Source organism: Citrus clementina, unplaced genomic scaffold (genome assembly GCF_000493195.1).
Source record: "Citrus clementina cultivar Clemenules unplaced genomic scaffold, Citrus_clementina_v1.0 scaffold_9, whole genome shotgun sequence".
NCBI classification, from domain to species: Eukaryota; Viridiplantae; Streptophyta; class Magnoliopsida; order Sapindales; family Rutaceae; genus Citrus; species Citrus x clementina.
This window is the reverse complement of record NW_006261964.1, coordinates 9,476,234-9,488,934: the sequence shown is the minus strand read 5'-3', so window position 1 is coordinate 9,488,934 and position 12,701 is coordinate 9,476,234.

The following is a 12,701-nucleotide window of genomic DNA, read 5'->3' as shown; positions in this document are numbered from 1 at the left end:
CTAATTAACTACCTACTAATTTACAGAATTCCAGTACACGTTAATCACAACAAATAGTATAAATACAATTTAAAATAAATAGAAATATAAGATTAGAAATCTTAACATTATCTTTCCGAATCAATGTTTTTATGGTCTAAGGGCGGACGCTCCCACGTTTATGGAAAGTTTATCTAGGATTTCAGACACATAAAGAAACTTTATCCAATGTATAAGTTGGCATGCGTAATTTCAACATTGGTATTTTATTTTCCCATTCTATATATGCTATTTTTCTAAGTTGTACACTTTTGTGCTTATGTGTCATCCTCATCCAACAAATTTTCTTTATTCGGCAAGTTATTTTTTGTTATTTATAGGCAAATACCGAAGACATTTGTAACCATCTAACACTTTGAAGGAGAGAAATCAAAAGAAATGAGTCCTCTAAAAATTTTCACACTCCTAATTTTTTTGGCAAATACGGCAGTTTCGGTATCCCATGGTTTCGAAGTTTCAATTTCCAACAACTTGGGCGTCAACACAAAACTGACGGTTCATTGTAAAAACAATGCAGAAGACTTGGGCAGCCATGTACTTGAAAATGATGGTGAATTTAAATGGGATTTTAGTATTGGAACTGGTACACCAGTCAACTATTACTGTGATTTGGCATCTGGCAGCATCGGTGGACAGTTTAATTTGTTTGATGAAAATAGAGATGTTGCAAGGTGTGGTGGTCAAACGTGCTTTTGGAGAGTGCTAGGAGATGGGATCTATCTCTTTATCAAGGCAAATAATGATTATGAGAAGCAATTTCATTGGTAGTTGCGAATGAATTAATGCATGGTTGATGTTTCAAGCCAGGCATAACATTATAAAAACTTAATAATAAAGAGTTTGTAAACGTCAGTTAACGATAAAAAAAAAAATCATATTGATTGATATTTAGCCAATTGTTTTGCAATTTGCGACTGTCCCTTTTATTTGATATATTTCTTACTCAAGCCTCTTCGGTAATATTTTTTTTTTCGGGCATTGAACCAAAATTATGGTTCCACCATTGACCTTGAGCTTTGGGAGAAATGCAATTCAATCAGGTGACTTGGATGAGTTTTAAAACATGAGTATATGAGTTCTTTTAGTCGATTCATATTCTTAAAACAATTAAGTTTTATAGACACAAAGGGCAACATATTAAAATGGTGAATAAAATTAACAATTAACTAATGTACGATGGTTTGGATAAGTTTTACAACGTGGCTGACGGCTCTGATTTTTTTTTTCAAAGAGGGGAGTGAAGGTAGGGGTAAGGGGTTGTTTAGCCGCGTTTTCCTTGACATTTTTTTTTTTAAATTACTCAAAAGGACTCTATTGTGCACATTCGATTACTCAATCCTTGATGTCGAAATTTCTAGTTGTTTACTCACAAACCACTGTTATGCATTTCAAATGGTTCCAATGCCAAATTTGAAGGATGTTTTTACAATTAAAGTATTAAACTAACTTTTTTTCACTAAATTTGGAAAGGCTAGGAGAGGCCAGGAGAGCGAATAACTGCAAGAAAGGCCCAATCCATTATTCAAAGCACTTATGTTGTGTTTACTTGCTGGAGTGGGAGTGAGGAGTGTGGATTCCTCCCACTCTAGCGTTTACTTCCTCTAAATGAGAAGGGAGTGGGAGTCCCACTCCGTGGGCTCCACTCATTTTTGGAGTGGGGAGGTGGGAGTGGGAATCCACTCCCACCTCTCCCTTTTTTATCCTTTTATTTTTTTTTAATTTAATTTAATTTAATATTTTATAATTAATAAAATAAAATAAATATTATTATATTTATTTGAATAATAATATTATATTTAACTAAATAATAATTTGCATTCATTCTAAGTTAAAATTATTTTAAAATAATATTATTATATTAATAGAGAATTAATAAATATAATATTATTATATTTATTTTAAAAATAATAGTACTATATTTATTTAATATTAATAATAATAAATAGTTTATTATAAGAAAATATTAATTTTGTACTAAATAATATTATATTATTATTTTATATAATAATAAATTTAATATAATTATATTAAATAAAATAAAATAAGGTTTCATTTTGTATTAAAATTAATAATTTATTGTTCATAATTAAGAATATTAATAATTATAATAAATTTACAAATATAATAAAATAAATATTATTCATTAAATATATTTTTTATTAGTTTTGTAATTAAAAAGTATAATTCTTTAAATAAGGATAAAATTGTAATTTGAAACTATTTACTCCCAATCCAAGACAAAGTAAACACATAAATTGGATTCTGATCTCTAATCCATGCTTCCATTCCAGTGTAAATAAACAACCTACTCCCACTCCCACTCCACACTCCCAATCCTAGGATTCACACTCCTCAGGATTCCCAATCCAATCCAAAAAGTAAACGCTACCTTATTTCATTGATTTAAAATATGTACTTTTTACGCTTTACACCCACTAAAATATCAAATCTGTTCCCAGTTAACATCTGTATTCATTTCTACTTTATCTTTTTCCTTTGTAAACGAATTGCACTCTGATAAAAAATTTTACTCCTTTCATGATTTAAATATTTCTCTATGCCAAAATCTCTTCACCATAGAATAATTCTTTTCTCTAGGATTAATTTTACGCTGGCTTAGCTTGACTTATTTTTTCTTAAGCAACATTTTTTTCCAAATTGCATCTTAACTTTTTTTTGGGGGGGGGGGGTGGTGAGCAAAATTATCATCAATAAAAGACAAAGAACCCCAAAATAATAAAAAGAGAAAAGGATTGTTAGCTCCCAACGTTTAAGAAAGAGATATAAAATCCTCTAATGTTTTAAAAAAGATAAATAATTCACTTTTCATTAATTAATTTCATTTATTTTAACTGAAAAAAGAGTAATATTGTATATTTACTAAAAAATATACTTGTATTTAAAAGAAATGACATGTAAAATTTTTAAAACCATCTTCCTCTCTAAAATCGCGACTGCTGTGCTCTAAAAATTAGCAAGATTTAGAGATTATATGTTTTTTTTTTCTAAAATATCAGTGGAATTTATATCTTTTCCCCCAAATGTTAGGCTTTTTTCATAATAAAAATGCATGGAATGGTACCAAAAAAAAAAAGGAGCAGAGGGATCATCTCAAATATGTCTGTAGTTAGGATGGCACCAAAGGTCATGCTGAAGAAGAGCAAAGATATTTTGTGGCCAAGAATTCCACCAAATGAAGTCAGAAAAATCAAGCCCAAAGTTTGTCAAGAGTAAGAAGAAAAAGCTGATTTCTCGAAGCCACTTGATTCCCTTCACGAAAGATATGAGAAAATTGAACGCCCATCTACGACAATATCTTCGAAGAATCATACCATCTATTGTGCTAAGTGTAAGGAGGAGTAAAAGCTGATCTTTTTAAAGCATTGAAGCACTGAAATTGATCACATTCAATCCTAATATTAAGCCAATGTCGAGCTTAGGCAACTTCAATAATCGAAAGCACTGCATAGAGCTCAGTAAAATAGGTTCTGCACTTGTGGTGGTACCCAAAGGAGCAAAAAACCAACCACGGAAGAATCATAACCATCACGAAACACTGCCCACAAGAAGCTTCGCCTGGATTACCCTTAGAGAAGGCATCAGAGTTGGTTTTCACCCAACCGAAAGCGGAGTACGCCAAATGATGGTGTGAATATAAGAAGCACGTCTAAGGTTAAATGGAACTTGAAGGCGCTTGAAAATCTCGTGATCAGAACCATAATCTATGAAGCTAACATGAGCTTTGTAATCGCTGCAGACACGATCAACTGGGACTGTAAGTCCCTCATGCTCGACGAGTTGGTGAACTTTCCAAATCGAGGTAAAAATAAACATAGCAGATATTATCCAATGATTGCCAAGCTGAGATTTGAAATTTTTTGAAAAAATGGCTAAAAGAATCCTCCAGAGAGCTGGTCAAAGGCAACTAATTGTCAAATAAATTGGCAAACCAACACCAAACTGTCGTAGCAAAGGAGCAATCAAGAAAACGTGTGACATTGTCTCAATATTTTACTTACAGAGCAAGTAAAGTGAAGCCAAAGAGACCCCACGCTATTCAATAATCTCATCAATAGAAATGGTTTTGTGATAAAGCCGCCAAAGAAAAATGGAGTATTTTAGTGGAATAAAATTAGCCTAAATGTTCTTGCACTAATCTAGCAGCTGATTATGCTTGCGAACCGAATCATAGCAATTTGAAAAGGTCAAATCACCTGAGGCACTGTTAGCCCATATAAACTTATCCGGCAGGGGGTGATCGGAAGCGTAACCGATGAAATTTCTGCTATAGAAGAATTAAGATAATAAATAAGATGCCGAAAAAGAAAAAAAAAAGTCAAGGAGTGATGAGCACTGTCCTTAAGATTATTTCTGCTCCTCAATAATATTTTGGTGCCAATAGGTTGTTGACAGATAGTCCCCAGGATACAATGACTGTAATTGTTGTAAGAGTGCACACTCAAATACAACAATGTGGAACAACAGTAAATAAATATATAATAGGATGATTTATGTGGTAGTGTTTGGAATATGTAAGAAGTAGAGTTGAAGAAGAAGTTAAGAAAAAGTTAAATCTCTTGTAGTAATCTATCAATTACTATTTATAGATTAATGGTGTCTATTCAAAACACTTTTTTGAATAGCCACCATTTAATTTAAGTCTCTTTCAACCACTCTCAACTGCCTTATTAACATTTAAATTTGAACTCTTGTAATTTGATTCAAATTTAACTGTGCAGATCCGATATTTTGAAATAGCCTCACATTTATATAACAATCCCCCACATATTTCAAAATACGCACAAATTTAATTAATCATTATATTTTAATTAGAATTTAATGCATATGTCTTGGTGCTTTTCGGGCTATGAACCGGCATTGACCAATTAATCGTATTTCACAGGAACTTGGTGAAATATAAAATTTCTATGAACCAATGTTCCTTTAACGTGAATCAGAGGACTAATTGGTCACATTAAACTCTCAATTACTTTGTTGTTTCGCAGTTTGGCACTTTAATGGCCCTGTGCCTACTTGGAATTCATGAGTGCTCTAGAGATGTTTACCTCGCTCTCATAGGAATCGACCCAATTCCAAACTCATATGAGTGAGCCTCCATCAAGAGTGCTTTGTAGTTTAAGCACACGACCACACAATATTCAGGCTATGTAGTTCATTAAGAGTTAAAAGAAAAACTCAACCTTTTTTCACTACAATGAGTACTATCTTGCCATAGGGAGGGCTCAATTTTATTAATTCGATAGTGTTGCAAGACAACAAGTAACTTTTTACTACCCCTATGAACCTACTTCATGGGATCTCCAATCACATAGGTGGGGTTACTATTACCCTTGCCTTATGTTCTAGACAATAGTCCCATCCCCCTCGACGTTTGTTCCTCTAACCTCTTATTTAGTGGTTTAGTCAAAGGATCGGCCAAATTCAACTTTGACCTGACAAAATCTAGGCTCACTACCCTAGATTCTAACAGCTGCTTAATTATATTGTGTCTTAAACGGATATGTCTACTTTTCCCATTATACATTTTATTCTTTGCTCTAGCTATTGCGGCTTGACAATCACAATGAATTGAGATTGAAATAGGAGGGTAAGAATTAATGGGAAGATCTGCTAAGAAATTTCTTAGCCATTCAACCTCAGTACATGCTTTTTCGAAGGCAATATGCTCAGATTCCATCGTAGAATGAGCAATACATGTTTGCTTGCAAGATTTCCATGAAACTGCACCTCAACCAAGGGTAAATATATATCTACTAGTAGATTTAGTTTCATTGGATTTAGATATCCAATTTGCATAACTATAACCCTCTAACACTGGTGGAGATGTACCATACATGAGCCCAAAATTCATTGTGCCTTTCAAATCTCTTGCAAGTCTATCTAAGGCAATCCAATTATCCTTGTTAGGATTTTGAGTATATCTATTCAATCTACCAACGACATAAGCAATGTCTGGCCTTGTACTAATCATTAAGTACATGAGGCTACCAATAATTTGGGCATATCTTGTTTGGCTAACACTATGTTCATTATTTTTCTTAAGTTGGGTATTTGCATCATATGGTGTAGATACAGATTTGCTCTCGTAATACCCAAACTTCTTTAAAAATTTCTCAACATAGTGCTCTTGTGATAATCTAAAACCATAATTTGTTTTATTTATTTTATTCCAAGTATAACATTTGCTTCTCCCATATATTTCATATCAAAATTAGAAGCAAGTAGCATTTTGGTTTCATTAATCACATTTATACTTAGACTGAAGATAAGCATATCATCAACATACAAGCAAACGATCACATATAGATTAGTATCAAAGATTTATAATATACACATTTATCTAAATCATTGATTCGATATCCATTTGATACTAATACGTGATCATATTTCTTATACCACTGTTTTGGCGTTTGTTTTAAGCCATATAATGACTTAATTAGCTTGCAGACCTTATGCTCTGTACCTGGAGATATACAACCTTCAGGTTGTATCATATATAATTCTTCATTTAAATCTCCATCTAAAAATACAGTCTTTATATCCATTCGATGAATATACAAATTGTGTATTGCAGCTAATGCAATCAAAACTCTTATAGATGCAATTTGTGTTACAAGAGCATAAGTATCAAAATAATCTATGTCTTTCTTTTGAGTAAATCCTTTGGCAACTAATCTTGCCTTATGTTTGTCAATTGATCCATCGACCTTTAACTTCTTTTTAAATATCCATTTACACCCAATTGGCTTGACACCAGGAGGTAAGTCAACAATTTCCCATACATGATTACTCATAATTGAATCTATCTTATTATTGATAGCCCCTTCCAAAATGGAGCATCATGTGAAGTCATAGCTTCCTCAAATGTTTGAGGGTCATTTTCAGTTAAAAAGACATAGAAATCACCACTAAAATCAGTAGCTTTTCTTATTCTTTTACTTCTCTGTAATTCAATATCTAAACTTTCAGGAGAGTTACTCTGTAAATCAACTTGAGGTAATGTTGTATCTATATGCACTTAGGAAAAATAGATTCAAAGAACTCGGCATTTTTAGACTCAATAATAGTATTTAGATCAAATACTTTTTTTTTTTTTTTTATCTTCAAGTACCAAGAATCTATATGCAGTGCTATTTTGAGCATATCTTATGAACATACAATCAACAGTTTTAGGTCTTATCCTGTTTCTTCTAGGATCAAGTATTAAGACCTTTGCAAGGCACCCTCACACTTTGAGATATGATAAATTAGGCTGAAAACATCTCCATAACTCGTACGTAGGGTTGGCAAAAGTGCAGGTCGGGTTTGGGTTTGGGGCTGTCCAGGACAGGCCCGTATCATACACATAGCTGCCCAGACCCGGACTGTGCCCAGATTTTTCATATGCGGGCCAGGCTTAGCCCGGTACTATCCGGGCACGGGTTTTTTATCCGGGTTTCTTCCGCCTGCATAAATTGAATTAAAAGGGGAAAATCCTGTAATAAATTATTACAACATCTTAATTATTTCAATCTACTTTGTAAATTTTAAGTAAATAAAATTCATTCATTTCATTCAATCTCTTCCTAAATTCATTCATTTCATTCTCCATCAAAAACTTAAATTAGGTAGCATAATAATTACAATTGACAAATAAAATACCAACTATCAATATAATATATGAAAATTTAAAAATATCAAACAACTAAGAACAAACTGACAACACAATTGATGCACAAACATGGCTGTGATGTGGATGTGCTGTGCACGGTGGGTCACAGGCCAGATCTAAGAAGTGGGAAAAGAGAGAAAAAAAAGAAGAATAAGAATAAGAAAATATTTCTATTAATTTATTCTTGGATTGAGATTTAAGGTTTCTTTGTGTCTTTGAAGAGAAGGGGTGAGGGTTGTTGCTGCTGGGCGTCGGCTACTTGGCTTGGAGAGTTGAAGATGAGGGAGTTGACTTGGAGTGTTGAAGGTGAGGGAGTGGCGGCTTTGTGAGTGCAAGTTTATGAGAGCTTTAGGGTTTGTAAATGTAATGTGATATATATATATATTTAAATTAAAAAATTTTAATCGGGCATTGATCTGGGTTCCGCGTTTTTAGGGCTATGCCCGGATCCATGCCCGGAATTATCCGGGCATTGATTTTTAAAATCCGGGACCGGTTTCTTTATTCATGCGGGCCGGGTAAAACCCGGACCGTATGAGCCGGGTCCTGTTCGGACCCGGGCCGGATATGTTTTTTTGCCGCCTCTACTCGTACGGGGTCTTGCCAGTTTTCTTGTATGAAATTTTATTTTGTAGGTGACAAGCTGTAAGAATAACTTCCCCCCACAAATTCATAGGAGCCTCAGAACTTACAAGCATTGCATTCATCATTTCTTTTAAAGTTCTATTTTTCCTTTTACCAACCCCATTTGATTCAGGTGAATAAGGAGTGGTAATTTCATGAATAATGCCATGATTCTCACAAAAGGCATTGAACATGTTAGATTCATACTCCCCTCCTCTATCAGTTCTTAATTTTTTTTTATTTTCTTCCCAAGTTGATTTTCAACTTCATTTTTATAAATTGAAAACTGTTCACCCACCTCATCTTTATTTCTCAATAAATACACCTTAGTATATTTTGAGAAATCATCAATAAAGGTGACATAGAATCTTTTACCTCCTCTGATCATGGTTTGTTTTAAATCTCCAAGGTCACCGTGAATTAAATTGAATAATTTAGTTTCTCTCTTAAGAATTGGGTTACATGTCTTTTTTGTGGACTTAGACTCCACACATATATCACATTTTCCAATGTTTGATACACTAATATTAGATAGTAAGCCAATATCTTTCAGTTTCTTTAAATAAGAAAAATTCACATGGCCTAATCTACCATGGCATAAATCAACAGAGTCAACAATATAAGAGGAAGGAAGACTTTATTATTAATAATTGTGTCAAGTACATTAATCTTGAACAAATCAACACAAGATTATCCTTTCCCAACAAAAACCCCATTTTTAGTCATTACAATTTTATCCCCTTCAAAGGAGACTTTTACACCCGCTTTCCCAAGTACAAATATAAAAATTAAATTATATCTAATATTGGGAACATGTAGTACATTGTTCAAAGAAAGGATTTTTCCAGAAGTCAATTTGAGAAGAATTTTCCCTTTTCCCATAACTGGAATAGAGTGGGAATCACCAAGATACACTTGTTCTTCTCCATCACTCAATTTGAACATACTTAAAGAAAGAATTTATGTCACTACAAATGTGTTTGGTAGCGCCAGAATCTATCATCCATTTTTCTTTCCCTTAGCAGCAACCATGTTTCCTTGAGTGACCACCACAGCGGCAATAATATCTTCCCCATCGACCAAATTGGTCTTAGGAGGCTTGTGATCTCCCTTTCTGTATCTGCATTTATTAGCAAAATGTCCAGGTTTGCCACAAACATAACAATTGCCTTTTTTTCTTGAATGTGGTCTTTTTATTTTTGAAAAACTTTTTGTTGGGCTTTTGATTCTTGCTTGGATGAGCCTCATTCTTGACTATATTAGCCTTAGAAGTAATTTCCTTGGCTTTCTCCAATTGATCTATTTGTCTATGTTTTTCTTCAATTCAGATATGAACAATAGCATCCTCCAAATTCTTATGCTTCCTTTCATGCTTATTATTTTTCTTATAATCTTTCCATTAGTCAAGTAATTTTTCAATTAGGCAACCAACCATAAAAGACTCTGGAAGAATGATATTTTCATTTTTCAGATCATTAATAAGCATATGGAAGCCATGAATTTGAGAAGTCACTTCCTTATCTTCTGCCATCTTGAAATCTAAAAAATTAGTAATGACATACTTTGGGCTCCAGCATCTTCTATGATATATTTTTTCTTCAATTGAGCCCAAATTTCATATGCAAGCTTGTGCTGTGAATAAACAGCATATAATTCATTTGAAAGAGTGCTGAGAATGGTGCTTCGGCATACCTTATTTGCTTTAATCCAATTTTGAAGTAATACCTCATAATTTTTAGAGTCAGAATCTGGTGGAGGCTCTGTGAGAAATTCAGCAAGGTTCATTACATCCAATGTATCATAGATTCGATCATGCCACCGCTTGAAAAATTTCCCACCAAACGGTTCAATTTTTGATGTGTCAGGTTGGCAGCCATCAATGAAGCATCAGTTACGGCATCCATGAAAGAATTAGTCTTAAGAATGTTGTAGAAGAATTAAGATAATAAATAAGATTCCAAAAAATAAAATAAAAAGGTTAAGGCGTGCTGAGCACTGTCCTTAAGACTATTTTTGCTAGATTTTGATGCAAATAGGTTGTTGACAGATAGTTCCCAGAATACAATAACTGTAATTGTTGTAAGAGTGCACACTCAAATACAACAACATGGAACAACAATAAATAAATATATAATAGGATGATTTATATGGTAGTGTTTGGAATATGTAAGAAGTAGAGTTGAAGAAGAAGTTAAGAAAAAGTTAATCTCTTATAGTAATCTATCAATTATATTTATAGATTAATGGTGTCTATTCAAAACACCTTTTCAATAGCCACCATTTAATTTAAGTCTCTTTCACCTACTCTCAATTTCCTTCAACGTTATTTTCATAACTACCATAACTTCCTCGTTAACATTTAAATTTGAACTCTTGTAATTTGATTCAAATTTAACTGTTCAGGATCTGGTATTTTGAAATAGGCTCACATTTATACAATAATTTCTACAAGAAAAACTATTTTTTGTGATTGTTGAATATAATCGGAACAAGTGAAATGCCATTGCAAATGTGTTTTTTCGATAGCTAAATGCAGTTGCTGGCTGTTGATAATAGTTAGGGTAGAAATACTTTTTTTCCAACCAGCCGCCGCAAATATATTTTTTTTTAGCAACATAAGCCATGGAAAAATGATGAATGCATATTAGAAATAATATGGATACACAATCAATGAATAATTTTTATGATCCCTTTGAGCCATCAAAAATATTATTTTCAATTGGTTCTAGCAGTAGCTTTTGTAATAGTAATTTTAATTAAATATAACCATTGAAAATACATTAATTTTGGGGGGGCAAAAACAGCTGAAAAAACTAAACTATAGTTGGAAAACATATTGTTCCAATTGATTTTGCAATTGAAAATACTACATATTAGTCTAAATAAGTAATATTTGCAGTTGAATTGTTCTGCTATAAATAAGAGTAGTAAAATCAAAGAAAACACTCTACTAAAATCTTTTCTAATAGCCTTTTATTAATAATTTCAACATTTACATGAATTGGTTACAACAATATACATATCCACTAAGCTGTACAATTCATACCACTACTATGAAACATTCGCAAGAATATTATACAACTTCTTGGTATTGTTAAAAGATAAAACCAACATCAGTATTTGATAGAGTGCCGTTTGAATCTTGTATAATGGAAATTTATTGAGAGCTCTTGATTCCCTACATATGAATACATATAGACTTTAGATAGCATGAAATTCTATATATAAAACTAAGTTACAAGGCAGAGCATCAATTAAACAAAACAGGAAAAATAAACTAACCTTAGAATTTATTCATTTCATGCCAGGTATTGAATTCATCTCTGCATTTTGTTTTTCCATTAATGATATGCTATAGTAATCCAAGCCAAATGGTTTTTATATCCAAATTTACAAATTAGCATACCGATCTAGGGAATTTTAATACCCTAAAACATATGCTAGCTTTGAAGAGAGAAGATGGAAATATGAGGAGAATTTAGAAGATGACAAGATGAATTCTACTATGATTATGGACTTAGTGGCGTGAGGAATGGGTTATAGAGAGAAAGGAGAATCTGGAGTATCTGGAGTATAACTGAAACTGTAATTCTATTTAATTATTAAATAATATAATCTAGCCTAATTAAGCTAATTTTACGATGATAAGTACTGAAATTTAGCTAATAAAGATAAACAAGATGGATGACAATATATCTTTTTAAACTATTAGATGAGATCAATATTCGAAAAAAATATTAGATTAGATTGGATAACAATAAACAACTATTAGACAAATAAAATATTTGTATTCTTGAACAGTAAAGAAAATATTTTAGTAAGTTAACAAAAAAAATGATCTATTATGTTATAACATAATTAAGTGATAAAAACAATATAATAAAATAGTAATATTAATGTACATCAAATATGTTTTAGGGGGTACTTAATTATACTATGATCATGACAATCATATTAGTAATTAAGTTTATTACCTCAACAAATACAAGGTCAACTTATAAGAAAAAGAACAAAGATCTATTTAATGAAATTGGCTGCTTGAAGTCATGCTATCATTATTTTTAAACAAATATTAAAGAGGTGGGAGACGCACAGATCACATACAGTACATATAAAAATATATATTTTAAATTTTTGTTATTATTACATCTTCTAATGATAGTCTAATTGGTTAATGTTTGGTAATGAAAGCAACTGGTCAAGAGTTCAAATTCAATAAAATATGTTTGAACATTATTTTAATATTTAATACTAATTAATAATAGTATTGGCACAATCTTCCCCCAATTATTCTTATTAATTTCATAATTTTTTCTAATATTTAATACTAATAAATTCAGCAGCTAGGCAAGGAAAACTAGAGATC